The sequence below is a fragment of the Trachemys scripta genome, chromosome 7 (genome assembly GCF_013100865.1).
Source record: "Trachemys scripta elegans isolate TJP31775 chromosome 7, CAS_Tse_1.0, whole genome shotgun sequence".
NCBI lineage: Eukaryota > Metazoa > Chordata > Testudines > Emydidae > Trachemys > Trachemys scripta.
Window position 1 is genome coordinate 117,685,162 of NC_048304.1, and position 17,611 is coordinate 117,702,772.

General features: G+C 39.5%; 1 protein-coding gene across 3 annotated transcripts in view; it reads right to left on the bottom strand.

Moving 5' to 3' along the window:
- Positions 1-16,782, bottom strand: part of SHOC2 (SHOC2 leucine rich repeat scaffold protein) — a 98,464-nt gene extending 81,682 nt beyond the window's left edge. The window contains exon 1 of one of the 3 annotated variants that reach the window (XM_034776141.1): positions 16,699-16,782. The gene's annotated coding sequence lies outside the window, so the exon portion shown is untranslated. Of the gene's footprint in view, positions 1-14,706; positions 14,784-15,499; positions 15,775-16,698 lie in introns of those variants that run through there. The other 2 variants (XM_034776142.1, XM_034776143.1) reach the window with 2 other exon arrangements.
- Positions 16,783-17,611: the final 829 nt, after the last annotated feature.

Sequence of the window (17,611 nt, forward strand, 5' to 3'; positions counted from 1 at the left end):
ACACAAGAACTCTGTGCAGGTGTGAGAACAGAATAGTATTGAGCAGATTTTTGCTATGTGAATTTAAGAGACAAGACTTTTATTCCAAGTTTCTAAGCTTGTGGAATAGATATTCTCTAAGGGTTTGCCTAGTCAAAGTGAACAAAACATAGGACTGCAACACAGCAGTCCCACATTCTATTCCTATCTCTGCCATTAGTTTTCCATTTTCTGAGCATGGGCAAGCATCAAAAGGGAAAGAGGCACAGAGTAATGGTGTGACTTGCCCCAAGGTCATCTAGCAGATCAGTGACAAAACCAGAAACAGACTCCCAGTCCCGTGCCCTAGCTACTGGACCATGTTATACATGTACATATATACAGCCCTTAGGTTTCTGAAACTCTGTGGGAAGCAAAGACTTGAGCATTAAATGAAACGACACATAAATACCATAAAATTAAGCAAACCTTATTAAGGTTACCATACCTTTGCTGACATTTTCAAAAGTGAATGTGGGTGAGTGGGAGAAACAGAAGAGATCCATAGGCAAATTAAACAGAAATGAGACTGAAATCATCAGTTCTAAAATCAAGCTTAAAAGACGACTTTCTATCCCCACTTTCAGAAATCTGACAATCTGGAGGACCCTCATTCTGAGCTGGATGCTTAAAGATATTGTCATGATGTAATACTTTGGCTGGGAGAGAGTGAAAAAGTAAGAGGGAAACCTGCATTTCAGTTTCATTTTCTCCCATACATCAGTATAGCAGAAAAAGATGACTATAGAACATAGAAAAGGAGAGGAAAGCACTGATTAATTAGGCGCATACTTTTGTCTACACTTGAAATTCAGCAATCAATAGCCAGTTACCAGTAGGGCTGCACTAGTGCAAATTCCAAGGGCAATCAAGGAAAACCACAGTTTTTACCCATTGAGTTTTCTCCACTTGAACCAGGAGTAAACTCAACCATTGCAAATTCAGTGTTCCTTATATATGCTCCAGATATGTAATGGTGTATATACATCTGCTGCTGGCCACTGTTTACTGAATCTGGGGGAGGCTAATCCTAAATACAGACAAGACATCAATGGAACAGATTTACTATTAACTAAACTGTTTGGCCACTGTGAATTTAGTGCAGCACTAATATAAACTTTTAAAATGAAACTTCATTTCACTATTCCCTAGAGTGACACTTGGCATTATTAACACTTTCATGAGAGGATTTCAAAAAGGCTTCACAAATGCTCACTAAACCTCACTAAATGAGGCAGATACAGTAGGTAGGGGACACTCCACTCACCATTGCTACACAACCTGTACAGGGAGAAATACAGTAGCTGTCTAGCACACTTATCAGAGAAGAAAGTAGAACAACAAGTGAAGAATACTGTATGCAAATGAAGCTACACAGGGATTTTTTGGTACACAGATTTTAATGGCCTAAATTGGAATTTAACTATTAAAGACACAATGATGAATATGCTATTAAGGATATTGTCTCAAGATCGTCAATGACCAAAAACAGCCAGAACTTTGAGTCCCCATTACCAATACTTCAGCACTATCTGCATTTTCCATTTAAGACTTCCTTCTACATACTGAACCAGTCCATCCTTGCTTCGTTTAGGAGATTTAACAAGCCCATAGCACAAGGTGTCTGACTTCAGGCAACAGATCTTAGATGTTTCAAGAGATGAGAAATTACCCCAGTGAGTCAGAGACTTTGAAATGTATGTGTTTTTTTAAAAAATGCTATTAAGACCACAAAAAAATTGATAAAGAACCAGCAAATCTGTGATGCTGATGTGGGTTGAAAAATACCATCTGTTGCAATTAAAGTTTCTTCCTCCCCAATTTTGCAAAGAGCTCTCAATTTGTTAATTATGATTTTTCTATATTGTATCAAATGCTAATGGATTTGTTTGAGTATAATGTACATATTTCGCCAAGAACTACTGAATGGTAATCAGAAATATCAAAAGGAAGCTGAAAACAATTCAAAATACAGTCTTTTGCAAGTCTAGTTTAACTTAAGCTATTTAAAAAGACTACATTTAATCACTGAATGATATTTACATGAATACCGGTACACTACACAAACATTTCCAGCACCAGATAGCCAAGAGTGGACCTTTCAGTAAATTAAGCAGCTTGATTCATAAGAAGAAGCTGTATCACCTCATTGGACCATTGTCTGTTCTCCGGAAAACAATCAGGTTTTTCCTGCCTTGAGATAAAACACTCATTCCTGAATGTCAACATTTAAATTTGGCTATTTTATACTACTAACTTCATATTAGGCCACAGGTGTAATGCAGATGCAAGACCTACAGCAGTCAAAAGCAGCCAGGTCTTTAACATTTAAGGGGTTTGAGGATACTGTCTGTGGAGGGGATGGGCTTATGCACCCAAATCCCCTGGACATTCAGATTATTGTCCAATGGTTGCTAGTTAGAGATTTGTACACTGAAGAGCAGTTAAATAATGTATTGCCTTTAAAAAAAATAAACTTGTTTAAACAATTTCGTTAATACACACACACACACACACACACAATAGCTTATATATACACACAGTGCATAATTTAAAGAAAAATCTTAATAAAACAGACAGCCAAGGCAAAACTGTGTCAAACCTGGCACTTTCCCTTGTAACTTGCAGTCTCTCATTAAAAATATTCCCCTAATATCAAAAGGAAAAATCCTCAAAACAATACCATTTGAAAAGGCAAACTAGAGATGGGGAGGAAAGCTAAATCTGGGTTGGAATATACATAGTTGTGAGACTGCATGTTATATATTATATCTAAATGCCTTAACATGAACATTGTTTGCAGCATTGTCTGTGTTTTAACATGAATAGTGAGAGAAAGAATGATTTGAATTTCGGTTTGCTTTCATGACCTACATATCATACACACAGGACTCCGCCTCTTTGGCTCATTATCCCTTGATCATCATTTCTAAATATGGGGAAGGTCATGGTTTTGTGACTGCAAAAAATGAATAAGATACACAAGAGCAAAAAGAATCCAATTAATTTTCTATTAAAAATGTTAAATCGGTGTCATCAATAGTTTCAAAGACACTGTTCAACATGGAAAAAAAAAAAAATCACACCTGCCTGAAAACTTTATTTTTACCTTTGCTGCAAGACCCAAGATATACATGAAGATTATAGAAGTATTTATTTTTTCAAGGGTGAGGATTCCTAATATTTGACAGCCCTGCAATCTCAGACCTGGTCTACACTACGGGGTTAGGTCGAATTTAGCCACATTAGGTCGATTTAAAAATGAATGTGTCCACACAACCAACCCCGTTCTGTCGACTTAAAGGGCTCTTAAAATAGACTTCTGTATTCCTCCCCGGCGAGGGGAGTAGTGCTAAAAGCAACTTTGCTGGGTCAAATTTGGAGTAGTGCGGACGCAAATCTACGGTATTGGCCTCCGGGAGCTATCCCAGAAGTGCTCCATTGTGACCGCTCTGGAAAGCACTTTGAACTCCAATGCACTAGCCAGGTACACAGGAAAGGCCCCGGGAACTTTTGAATTTCATTTCCTGTTTGGTCAGCGTGACCGTGCAGTCCCCCCAGAATCGTAGAGCGTAGACTGTTTCTACGCTCCCCCTATCATCTCCGTCCCTGAGGTTATCGCAGATTAGAAGGCGAAAAAACCACACTGGCGATGACATGTTTTCCCAGCTCATGCAGTCCTCCCGCACTGATAGGGCAGTTTAATGCATGGAGGTATTCAGTGGCAGAGGCCAGGAAAGAATTAAGTGAACGCGAAGAGTGGAGGCAGGACACGAAGCTGAGGTTAATGGGGGAGCAAATGGACATGATGAAGCGTCTGATGGAGCTGCAAGCAAGCCAACAAGAGCACAGACCCCCCCCCACCGCATCCACTGTATAACCGCCTCCCCCCTCCCCATGTTCCATAGCCTCCTCACCCAGATGCCCAAGAACGCGGGTGATGGGAGACTCTGGGCACCCAGCCACTCCACTCCAGAGGATGGCCCAAGCAACATAAGGCTGCCATTCAAACAGTTTGAGTTTTAGCGTGGCTACAATAAGCAATATGGCCTTGTCTTTCCCTCCTCCCCCACCCCACCCAGGCTACCTTGCCCACAGTGTACCGTTCCGTAAGTCGATGCTAGCCACAACAGTGAGGACGCACTCCGCCGACTTAATGCACTTAGTGTGGACATATGCAGTCGACTGTATAAAATTGATTTCTAAAAATCGCCTTCTATAAAATCGACCTAATTTCGTAGTGTAGACATACCCTCAGTTACTATGTGAAAGAGACACACTGAAACAATGGAGACAAAATATAAGACTGTAAAGTTACAAAAACTTGATGGGAGACTAAGCAGATTTAGCTCCTGAAATAATTTTTAAACTCATTTTCTTAAACTGTCTAGATTACAAGTGAACATTTATCTTCAAAAGCATAATAAACTACTTCATAAAGAATCAATTCTGTACAAATTCTTGAGAGAATCAGGTAGACTGGAGTGAAAGACAATTTTTAGTAAAAGTACTAGAAGTCACATCTTTCAGCACAGAAGTCATGGTTGTGAAAAACACAGCCGTACTCATTACACAAACCAACATGACGCCTGTGCCATCCAAAGAAAAAAAGTGTTGTATGTAAATTGTGTATGTAGACTATTAATTCTGACTTTGAGATCATTGCTGCCCTCCATTATTTTTATTATTTCACGGGGCCAATAATTGCTCTAATGTTCAATAGATATATGCAAGCAAAAGTGATTTTTTTTTTTAAATCATGGATATTTGAGGCCTATGAACATTGACAGATCACATCTTACGGTGCAAAACAGAGGGGTAAAAACTGCAAAATACATTTTTCCTAAAGTTTGAAAACTAGAAATTTTCTGTGATATCTCCCCAACTCAGGATAGTCCCAGGAAATTTTCTGATTTATGGCATCCTATGTATTTAACATGCTTATGTTTATATGCAGAAATTAAGAAATAATGCCACTTAAAGCTTTCAGAGAGAGAGAGAGAGAGCAGTTTTATATCTGCTGCTTTGCTATGCTTTTACTTGCTTGAAAAGGGAACCTGTCTAGTGGTCAGAACACACAATTAGAAGTCAGGTGTTCTACGTGATAATCCAGCTCCGCTACTTACTCATTGTGACCTCAGGCCCAGTCACATTGAGGCAGATTTTCAAAGGTACAGATAGGAATTTGACATTCACCTCCCATTGACACACAGTCAAATGGAGCCAAACACCTAACTTCTATTTTTTGTTTTGAAAATCTCCCCTGTAGTCTACCTGACCCAGCTTTTCCATCAGTAACACAAGAGGAAATAGTGCCTAACTGACAAAAGTGTTGGAAGGCTAACATCTATCAATTCTCTAAAGTGCTTTGAGATCTTTGGATGACAGGAGCTATAAATGCAAATTGTAGTATTTGTTATATTACATCAGTTCAAAAATTTCACAAATTATTTTTTAAAGCTGCTTTTGAAGCAGCACACTCAACCAAGAGCGGTGCTATATGTTGGGAGGGGCAAATGCTGAATGGGAGAAATAGGTTCTTTGCTTTCATCCTTTTCCTTCTCAATTTTACATAATTTGATGTCTGAGAAAAATGTTTTGTTTTCCACTACCACAGGAGGGCAGCAGTATGTAAAGCTGCTACTGATCTGTATGAAAAGAGTAGAGGAAACTGTGGGGGCTGAAACAAAGAGGAAAGTTAGAGATCCAGAGAGGAACAGAAAGTCAGTCATACCAGTGAAGCTAACTGCTTGTTAAAGGAGGAGCGTGCATCCCATCTGTCTGTTGCAGAAAGGTTGGAACAGTTTCAATAACATTTCAGAATACATATGCAACTGAATATATGGTCCAATCATGTAATCCTTCCTCTTAAAAATAGACCCACTGATTTCAATGGGATTACACACACAAATCAGGATTGCAGGATTTGAACCCACATCCTTGTTACACATTAACTGTCACGGTCCTCTGAGAATGAAGATCTTCCTGTTGCCAGTACTGCAATTTGTTGATATATATAAATTCTGCATTTCCACTCAACAGCTAATTGGTTCAATAAATAAAATCCTGCTTTAGAACACCACCACCACAGATAAGTTTGTAACTGAAGTCTAATCAATGATTGTTTGTGTATAATTGAAGTCTTCTAGAATGATGAGGTTTGCATAAAGCCATTTTAGAATAATTATTCTGTAAGTCTTATATGAGAGAAATACCAGTCAACCAACATTTTTCTGCACACACACAGCCCTAACCAGGAAAAAAAAGTGAGTGTGGTCGCTAAATGACTGCACAAGACAAGGAAAATAAAATTATGGGCAAAGCAATGAAAAAAATCCAGTTTGATCTACTCAGGGCAGCACTAATTAAAGTTTTACTTCCCCCACCAGACCTGCCACTTCCAAGTAGAAACCACACAACACATTACATGTCACCAAGCAAGCTACTAATCAGTTTTCCCAGTACACCAGCCAGCAAATACATAACCAGCAGTAAAACACAAATATAACAGGCTACAATCTGCCCTAATTTGCACCTTGTACAATACACTTGTACCATGCACTTCAAAGGAATTACACAAGGTGCAAGTCAGCACAAAATTTGCCCCTCTTCAGTACAAGTTCCTACTGTTGTAATTCAAAAAATTTGCTGACACAAATCTCTCTTCTCTTATGACTAAGCAGAAGTTTAGATTAACAAAACCCTGATAAACTCAAGATAAAAATAATCATACAAAATTAAATTCAATACAGTTGGAACACTCTGCCAGTAGTATAAAATTCTGTTTGGCTTGAAAGTAACTTCTTAGTTATTTTTCAATTTTGATATATGTTGTATATTACTAAGCTCAGTAAATACACACACAAACTGATAAAAAAATATTTCCACTGATGGTAATTGAAGTTTACTTATAGGCAAAGTACGAAAAATGCAGCTTGAGAACTAGAGTTTGATTTAATAATATTTATTTAGTATAATTTGACATGTGATGTTAACAATTTGTGTTTTAAGTTATAAAGCTTTAACTTTTTGAATCTCAACATCTTGTCATTAAATAATTGTCTGCATAATCTCCTGCAACTGTGAAAATTTAAAATAGATAAGAATTTTTTTTAATTATTAACCAAACATTATCCACTGAAATTATTTAAAAAAATCAAATTCTGCCAATCCTGTATGTTACACACAGACAGCTACTAAATTTTAGACTATATTATAAAAAAATTGTTACAGGCTTAACAGCAGTTCAAGCCATTTTTTGTGTGTATCATTTGGTTTCACCCTTCCCCATAAATAAATAAATTGTGGGAAGCAGCTACTTTTATATATTTTCTACAAGATGTTTTGTTTTTTAATACCTTTGATTACATATTCATCTATCAACAATATACAGATGTAAACAAATACTCTGCTATCAGAGGCGATACCAGACTCTGTCGGTTTTCAAGGCAAATACCTCATATTCTTCTCTGATCAGCATTTTATACAACACACATACTACTACATACAGAGCTCCTCTGGTAGCCCTTCACTTCCTTGTTTAGAAGGTAATTTTTTGCACTGTTTATTTTTATGAAGATCTATTTTAGGCTGCTATGGGCTTTTGTTTACATATTAAACCACCTGATGCCTCCAGCTTTTACAGGAGCCATATAGTTTGCTAGTGATGTCATGTTCTCTCTCATACATTCAGTGAGCTCCCTGTAACAAAAGGCTTCTAAAAAGAACTTAACATTTATGGAAATATAAAGGGAAAGGCCTCTGCCTACTCATTCTTTAGGATTAAATAAACATTCTTAATGCCTGGTTCTACTTTTCAGATGCAGCTGATTGAAGCCATAGGAAAAATACTAAGCAATTGTCTTGGCAGCACAAAATCCACAAAGTTACAACTTCACAGATACTAGAATTCATACAATAAAAATTGTAAGTGTCAAGCAACTATTATTTTTATCTTGGCCAATCAAGCAAGTTTTCCTTTTGATTACAGGCTTGTTAAAGGGAAAGGAAGTAGATATCAATATTTTACTTGACTGCATATAACACAGGAGAAAGAAACAGATCTGTTGCTTGGTTAAGGATTTGAATTAATCTTGCATATTCTACATGCTACACTATCTACATTTGCTTTGTACAGGGAGAATCAGAAAATATTCTATTAATTTAGACTTACTGTGTTGTCATACAAAGCTTTAAATTACACTGACACTGAATTGGTTTCTCTTGTTAAAAAAATAGACTATCCTGTGCAAGCTCTTTTTTCCCCAGGAAGTTAAAATAATCAAAAACATTTGGAGATAATATAAATGTTTCTACTTCCATACTGGTATTAGTAAACACTGTTAATTTCATGAGTTATAGCACAAAGCAATATAATTTAGAGACTATAAAGAGGTAGTGAAAATCTTAAATACAAGAGACTGGTAGCCCAGATAACACTGTTCTAGTAGGCATTTACTGGCAATACGAGCAGAGAAGCCATAGTCTGACTAAAACATGGAGACTGAACTCCCCTTTTATCAAGATTAGGGTGATTTGGGAGTGTGGAGGAGAGAAGTTTGCAACATCATGATCCACTGCAAACACAGCTTGAGGATAAACAGTGGGCTTCAGTCTCCCTGGCTGCCAATCAGGTAGTTTTCCAAAGGCACAAAATTCATGTTAAAAACATCTTAATCTATGTCAACTGTAGGGGGGGGTGGTTCTTCTAAGAATTCAAGCTTTCATTTAAAGAGACGGTTCAATTTCTAGCAGTGACAATTAACATTCCGTTTAGATTTTGAGTAGTCTATATCTAATGATTTGAAAATCCCACGGCAGAACTGGTAACCAGTTGTGCTATGTTCTTCAAGATACCACAGCAAGCTTACGTGTTACAATCTAGAAATAATTAAAAGCCAAATGCACATGAAAATTCAGAAGTATCAGCTAAAGTTTCTCAGTCTCTTGGTTGCAAGATTATTTTTATTCCTTCACTGAATACAGTACTCTTTAATCTTATACTTCATGGAAATGATTGTTGTCACCATAGTTACCTCATCTAAACTCCTGGTATTCACACTGCAAGTTTTCACTATCATGAATACTGTTAAAAATGAAATGTTCAAGTAATATATATTACACTTTTTTGGTAGCACTTTGTAGGACACTATTAAGAGGTTCATGACTGCAGGAGAGCTGAGAGAAATTTTATGGTTTTGCAATATTTGTCACTTGCAAGTTGAGGCCCTCCCAGATTTTCATAATTAGACATCTTTAATTCCAACAGCAGGACCAATCCTTATTTCATGAAATTTCTTAGCTATCTCCTTGTCATATTATTCAAGGAGCTTTTAAAATTGAAACATGACAATTTACTTACATTAGACATTTAAAAATAGGAAAAGCTCATCGGATCAAACTTGCTATCATTTTTGAGTGTTGTTTACATCAGTTTACAAAGACAGTGTAAAAGAGTAAACCCTAAAATTATAGTTGATAAAGCAAAACAATATAGATAACTACTTGCTATGTCATTCTGTCTCCCCATATATATATTGTTGCCATATCACAAGATAAGGCAGTATCTAAGGAAAATGAATTTTTAATTAACTGCATTTTGTCCCTACATGGCTAGCAATCACGAGAGCACCCAAAACTTCAGTGGTGCAATAAGATTGCCATTGACAGACAAACTAAATATTCAGCCAGACTACTGTAAGAACCTAACCAGAGATCAAACCAGGCGGTGCTTGAACTGCAAGGAGACCATACCTCTTTGGGATTTGCCATGATGATGACGATGACAACTAAATTCAAACTTTGGCAAAAATTGGTATTTTATGGTAGTAAAACAACACAGAACATCTGCTCACCAATACAGTCAGGTTAATGGCACGCTTAACAGCTTTGAAAAGGAACCGCATAACAGACAAAGCATCTGTCCCTTTCAGTTCTCACAAATTGTGCCTGGGTTCAGTCATATCAGTGTGTAGATACTGTCAACAAAAATTAAGAATGCCTTTAGTAATGTTAATCATAAGTCATGTAGACTTTATTAACGTGCTACCTAAACAACAAGGGAGCCCGATTCTGCATTCTTTGCACACCCAACATTCCCAGTGAAATCTACAGGAGTTTGGAGTACGCAAGGAATGCAGGGGCATGTTCCAAGTAAATAACAGTTCTGCAACCTCAGATATAAAATAGCTTTGGAAATAGTTGGTGAAAAGAATCACTTATGCTTAAAAAAAAGTTGTTTCATCTCCAAGTGCCTATATCAACATGTGGGCAGAAAGGGTGGGAGACTGGAACATGGACAAATGAAAATTGTACCTCATCACAAACAGGCTTCACCACTTAATGACGTGCTTCAGAACCCCCTTAAAAAACACTGCAAGCCATGAACAAGATCTATGTTCAAATAAAGAGTATTTTAAAACACCAACAGGCTAGGCAGTAAGAGAGTGAACCAAGATGTGCTGCAATATTTAGGGAGCCATTATAATGTAAATGTGTAAGGTATTAAAAAGTCTATATAAGGTGCACAGCTTCTGTGGTCTATAGAATACCAAAAGAACGAACAATCAGAATCCATACATAATGATAAGCCTCTGAGTATTGGGGTTCACAGGTCCATTGAACCAGACCATGTCTGTGTAATCATTATGATTCCATACTGTCTTATGGATCACATCATATACCCTGCCCACACTTTGGATGTGTGCCACTTTAAGAAGCAGACATAGGCACACAAAGGACTGGTGTGAGAAAGGTAAAAGTAAACTACATCCAATTTGCTCTGAATATCACATTTACCATGATGAACATTTAGGCTCCCATATAGCTTGTGACACAAATAATATCCCTTTTAGCAGGATGATTGCAACTTGCAGCCAAGTGTCACGTTTTAAATATAAACTCTTTTCAAAATATATTGAGATGATTTTCATATGATGAAGTGTACTCTTCAGCACAAGAATGTTCACAACAAAAGGAGTATGTATTTCATGCAACTAAAAATTCAATATATATTTAGAAAACAAAGATGCACTTTAACATCACCAGCACACAGACTACAAGCTATTCTTTGGCACACATGGGAAGGGAACTCAGAAGGAAAAGTTAAAACTGTTCAAGCTTTTCCTATTTCTTACTTTTCAAAGGACTGTGATGTGTCTAAATAATTAACAGTAAACCAACAAAATGCTAAAAGAACTAAGGATACAGGCACGCCAAAATCATTAAAAGAGCTCTTCGAGCATCCACAGTGGGACCAATTTACACTACTTCAGGGTATTCTAGCATGTTTTAGCTCTAAGCAGCATGTATCACTTTACGAGATCATGTACTGTAATATTTTCCTTACAATATACCACAGATTCTTCTTACTCTGTACTGATCCTTACAGGGCTGAAATTAACTCTCTGATGTGAAGTCTGAGGCTTTTAAAAAGAATTACAAACACAGCACAATCTATTTATTTTTAAAGAGAAACACATTACCTAGAGGTTAACGATGGTACAACTCCTTTGTAATCAGAGCCATCTCTTTATAAAGAAATACTATGCTGAACAGAGTTTGATTCCAGAATATGCCCCTATTTAAAGACAGGTTTAGTACTATGTTACCTAAATAACATTGGACCTCGGTAGTGCAGGCACAGTGAGCATAAAAATTAAAATGTTAGTACCTCAAATATTACTTTATCACTACATGCTACAAGTTGTATCTCAATACATTTTGAAACATACCAAACTGTATTTCAGACACAAAGAAAATATGCAGTATTGTCAGACAGGGCAATTGTAATGTAAACAAGGCTTATTTTAGTCTTTACAAGCTTGATGGGGAGGCTGCTAAATCTTCCATAGCATCAGTTCCTTTCCTCCCCCACCAAAAAAACTCCATAAAGAAATGCAGTCATCTCCTCCAAGATAAAGCACAATGCAATGTGTAATCAAAATTAAATATATGGCTATAAAAAAGAGAAAGGGAAAAATACAAGGATTTGTTCAATCCAAAAAGCATCCACAACCAACCACCCCAGGAAACAACTACACATAATAAACTTAGATAATTTCAGAAAACCTGCTGATCCATCGTCAGGACTTGTTAACAGTACTTCCCAACACTGGGTTAAATTAACATTTGGGCTAGTGCAACATATCAACATTTACCTAACACCCCCCGCCAAGGATGTAGCCAGAAGCCTCACACTGCTGCCACACTACCAAGGTAACCTGTTCCAGACACAGCAAGCATCAAGCTCCTCTGAAAGACACTAAAAGCCAACACCTAACTGAGGATAGGAAAAGAGAAAGCCATCAGAATCTGATGGGAGACGGAGATAATTGAGGGAACCATCCCAGCTGTAGCTAGGTGGAGAGAAGAGGAAAGAGACAATCCCCAGCACAAACAATGAGGAGTCCTTGTGGCACCTTAGAGACTAACAAATTTATTTGGGCATAAGCTTTCGTGGGCTAGAACCCATCAGATGCATGAAATGGAAAATACAGGAGCAGGTATAAATACATGAAAGGATGGGAGTTGCCTTACCAAGTGTGAGGTGAGTCTAACGAGAGAATTCACTTAACAGCAGGATACCAAGGGAGGACCAAGCGCAATTAGCGTGGAGGGCAATTCTTCATCATTCCTCAGAAGTTTGGAAAAGCCAATAGCAAGGGAGAATTCTCGGTATTTAATTATCATTCAAATTTAAATGATAAAGGCTGATATTTTAGCCACATCTGAAATGTTCAAATACTCTCACAGTGAGAATTTTATTCCCTTATTGTAAAATGCAATCTTTCCAAAAGATACTATTCTTGGACCCTGAGCAAATCTTCCCCACCAATCTTTAGATATCTATTAGACAAGGCTGATACCAATGTAAAATTTGATCTCTGTCTAGTTTTACATTCTTAATCCAGTTAAGATATGGACATGTACATACCTAACGTTCTTTACTAAACAGCCATAGACATGGTGTACATATATTTCACACACACGCGCTAGTGAACAGTTCCTTCATCATGACAATACTGAAAAAAGGACCATCATACATTCTTTCAGCAGAAATGTTCATTTCATAGAAAGCCATGATCATGTAACAACAAATCCAAGGATTTCCTAATGGGAGCACACACAATGAAAATGTTAAAGAAAACCACATGCAGAAAGCTACAAAAAATATTCATTGGTCAGATGGAAGCCTTTCAATAATCTAGTATTCTTAAAGTAGAGTACTTCCTTTAGTGTGATTTAATTGTCAAGATAACAAAGGAATGCCCCTCCCCATATCCCTTGCCTTACAATATGTCATGTTGGGAAGATACAACTATACCAGGATCAGCAGCTAGTCACAACCAGTACTATTTACCAACCCTACCTCTGCTGTTATGTGATGTAGAGGATTCTACTTTATATTTCTATAAAAAGTAGAATAGGGAATATTATGTTGCTCTGATTCTGACAAACCATGGAAAAAGCATTCCCTTTTCAAATGAGGAATCCAAGATACATCAACGATGTTTTTTGTTCAAAATCATCTTGCTTTATTATCAGATTATACGTAGGTGATTGTTGCCTGATCATTTCACTTGTTACATCTACAGAAATCCAGCCCCTCAGCAAAACAAGTATATATATAAAATGTTTAACATGAACTGAAAGGATCCAGCTGCAACCTCCTAAATCTTTCATTTTACTTGCTCAGAGCTCAAGATTAACCAAACAGGAAATCAAAATATTCAAGCTCAAATCTTTTTAACAAGAATTGACAATATTAGGGGTTTTTTTTTAAAAAATTGGAATGTATCTACAATACAGTATTAAACTTTCAAGATGCAGAAATCCTTTTAAGAAATCAGCGTGGGGTTATATTGAGATCATTATGCAAGCTATGCTTAAAATATGGCTGTACATGTTGTATTACTTAATATGACCACCACCTTCTTCAGGCCCTTAATTTTATAAATAGATGCATCCAATAATACCTAAAGATAGATAGATAGATCTATAGTTCCATGAAAAGTGTGTGATTTTTTCCTATTAGAAGCTACATACACACACACACACACATATATATATATATATATATATACACACACACACACACACACACACACACAAAGTAATTTGTCAAAAAATCATTGGCTAATTTTTGTTTCAGCAATTTTTGGTTCCAAAATGCTGAGACTGTGTCACTACTGCAGCAATTACAATACATGCAATTAAAACTCAATCATTAATATTCTGCCGTGAAAAGGTCTTTGTGCACACGCATGCATAATTACATAAAATGCATGCTTTCACAGTCCATATCAATTTCAAAGACATTAACTAAAAATTACAATTAGCATAATCTTTTACTACTTTTTAATTTAATATATGACTTTTAAAATTTCCATATCTACTCTTATAAATCCCTGTGCAGTCTGAAGGCAATATTTCTCCATTAAACTTCAGTCATGCTGAACTGCTACGTAGCTGCTACATACAAACACAACTGTAGTCAAGTATATGTAACAATCCAATACAATTATGATTACTATAGCTCTCTAGTGACTTAAAGATATATTTGTGTAATTTACATAGACAATGAACACACTTTTTACAACCGCATGTGTATTAGAAGCTGTCACTAAATGTTCTTCAGAACACAACTATAGTTCAGATACAAAAATTATTTGATTGCAGAATACATACTTTTAAAGAGAAGCTTTTTGTATGGCTCCAACAGAATTGCCACAAAATAAATGCAGTGAAACAGGAAAATGTCACACCTATATGAAAAGATGGGGGGAGAGGTATAGCTAGTAAAGCCACATAGTAGATGTAATGATTACCCTGAATGTCAGGTAAACATTACTCTGTATGTTAGTTACTACTAAACACATACATAAAGCATCTTTAATTTCTCTTCAGCCTGCTCACAATATTTTGGTCGGAGGGAAGATAGGGTTGAAAAACTGTGCTTCCTTATTTTTTTAATATCACCATTTCACTATATGAAGAAGACAATGTATCATAAAGTAGTATCCCAAGCTGCAGGGAGGCAGGACACCACTGATTAAGTGCTAACTATACACTAAAGAAATTCATACTCGGGCACACAATATGCAGTAATTTGAGTTCATCCCACCTGCTCATAAACCTAGAGGCTATACAGCTGATCCGTACCATAGCTGGCAAACAAATGCCAGGCAAAGGTTTATTAACATTGTTCCCTGCAAACCAGGGGGCAACACACAATATATTTTTAAATGATGACTGCTATGGTTTGTCTCCTGCAAGTGTTTGAACCTGCCCATAACCAGTTTCTGGAAAGGGTTTCCCCTAATAATTATAAAGCTGACAACACCCCTCACTTTGTTTATAGCGGGGGTGGGGAGGGAGCACATAGAAGATATATTTTTAAAGCATGACACCATGGCATTTTATTTCAAAACCAATAGCCACCATATCCAGGCCCACCCTTCTCCCAGTAAGCTTGTTTTACCTGCTCATAAAGGGGCCTTAGTGCCTTTGTGTTTGGGGCTTCCTGCTTCTGCTCTCTACCATCTCGGCTGTTCCTGCTTCTTCTGTCTTGCTGCCTTTTAGGCCCAGCCCCTGCCTGCTGTCAGCAACGGCAGCCTCAGCCCAGGCTGGAGCCCAGACTCCTCCACCTACAGGCTCTCCCTGGCAGCAGCAAGTGATGTGAGAGTGTCTGTAGCTAGTGCTACAGAACATACTCAACAACCTTTTCACCACCACAGTCCCTTCTCTCTCCACCCTGCCCTCTGCCTTAAGCCACTGCCACTGGCTTCGCCTCCACATGCAGCCTCAGCTGTCTCCCACACACCCCCACTAGCTCACCCCTATCCCACCCCTATTCCCCCAACCCGACTCCCTCCACCCCCTATTCCCCCATCTCCCACTGCTCATGTTTGAGCCCCTCCATTCCCCGATCCCCTCCATTCACTAGCCTCCTAACCCCCTCAATTCCCTCCACCCACCAGCCCCTAGTCCCTAACCCCCAGCCCCAACTCCTTGTACTCCCCAGCCCCCTATTTACAAACCCATCCACCCCAGCCCCCATTCCCTAACCCCCAACTCCCTCCACCCCAGCTCCCTATTCCGACCCCCACCCCCAACTGCCTCCACCCCCTATTCCCCATCCCCCAGCCTCAACTCCCTCTACCCCCTAACTCCTCTACCCCAGCCCCCTATTCCCAAACCCCAACTCCCTCTTCCCAACCCCCCCAGCCCCAAATCCCTCTACCTCCCAGCCCCCTATGCCCTAACCCCAACTCCCTCTTCCTTAACCCCCACCCCAACTGCCTCCACCCCCAACCCCTATTCCCGAATCCCTCCACCCCCAACCCTATTCCCTACCCTAACCCCCCAACTCCCTCCACTCCCAAGCCCTTATTCCCTAACCCCCCAGCCCCAACCCCTCCACCCCGGCCCCCTATTCCCGAACCCTCAACTCCCTCCACCCCCAGCCCCCTATTCCCTAACCCCCACCCCCCAACTGCCTCCAAACCTAGCCCCCTATTCCCCACCCCCTGCTGCAGCCCCACCGAGCTCATCCCCACACCCCTAGCCCCCCTCTCACACCCAAGCTTGCTTCGCCGTGCCAACCGCCCAGCCCCCCGCCTCTCCACACAACCCTCCCTCGGTGACCCCTGCCCCCCGCGACTGCCCAGCCCCACTCACCGTGAGGGATCCGCCATCCTCCTCAGCCACTCTCAGGCCCGGCCCCGCCGCCCCCCCTGCCGGCCGCCGTCACCGCGCACCGACCCGTCACGGGACTCCCCACCCACCGGCCTCCCGCACACCATAGAGAGCGGCAGGTAGAGCGCCGCGTGACGCCACCATCTTGGATTAGGGCGGAAGTGCCCTTGTTGCCATGGGCAACGGCTGGGCACTGATAGTGGGGTTTTTTTTAGAAAGGGGGTTAAAATAAAGGAAACTGGTAAATGCTACAAGGCAGCGAGTAAAAAATAATGGACAAAAAAAGACAAAAAATAAAGAGCCATGTTCCCACTCCCCCACCATGAGGGGGTCCCACTACGGACACTCACGTGCCCTAGCCTGGCCTAACGAGGGGCCTCAGGATGTAACACCCCATCCCCTTCCCAACACCATCAGAAGCCCCACAGGCCAACACCCACCACTCTCTGCCATGAGCAGCCCCTTCTTTTACTAGTGTTCCGACAGTACTCGGTCTATCACCTTAGCAAGCTCGGGACAATCTAGTGCAGCCTCCCTGACCCTGCTCTGGGCGTTAGCGGGGGTCTCTAATACACGGATTCAGAGCTTTCTCCCCCTCCCTAAGCATGCAGGAGGCAGGTGTTAGTCCCACAAAACCATCCCTCCATGCAAGCACTCCCTCGTTAAATAGACGTTAATGAACGCCAACTCTTGCCACTCTATCCCACGGCTCACAGTGTTGGCTTTGTCTGGAAGCCCCAGCTGCTGGAATCAGGAGACTGAGTGCAAATCTCAGCTTTCATTTAAAAAAAATAGCAAGTGGTTGCATAGAAAAGCTGGAAAACGTGACTCATGTGCCCCCTCAAGGCTCAGAAACTGGAAAGCCCTTAAAAAGAACCCAATTTTTTTAATAACA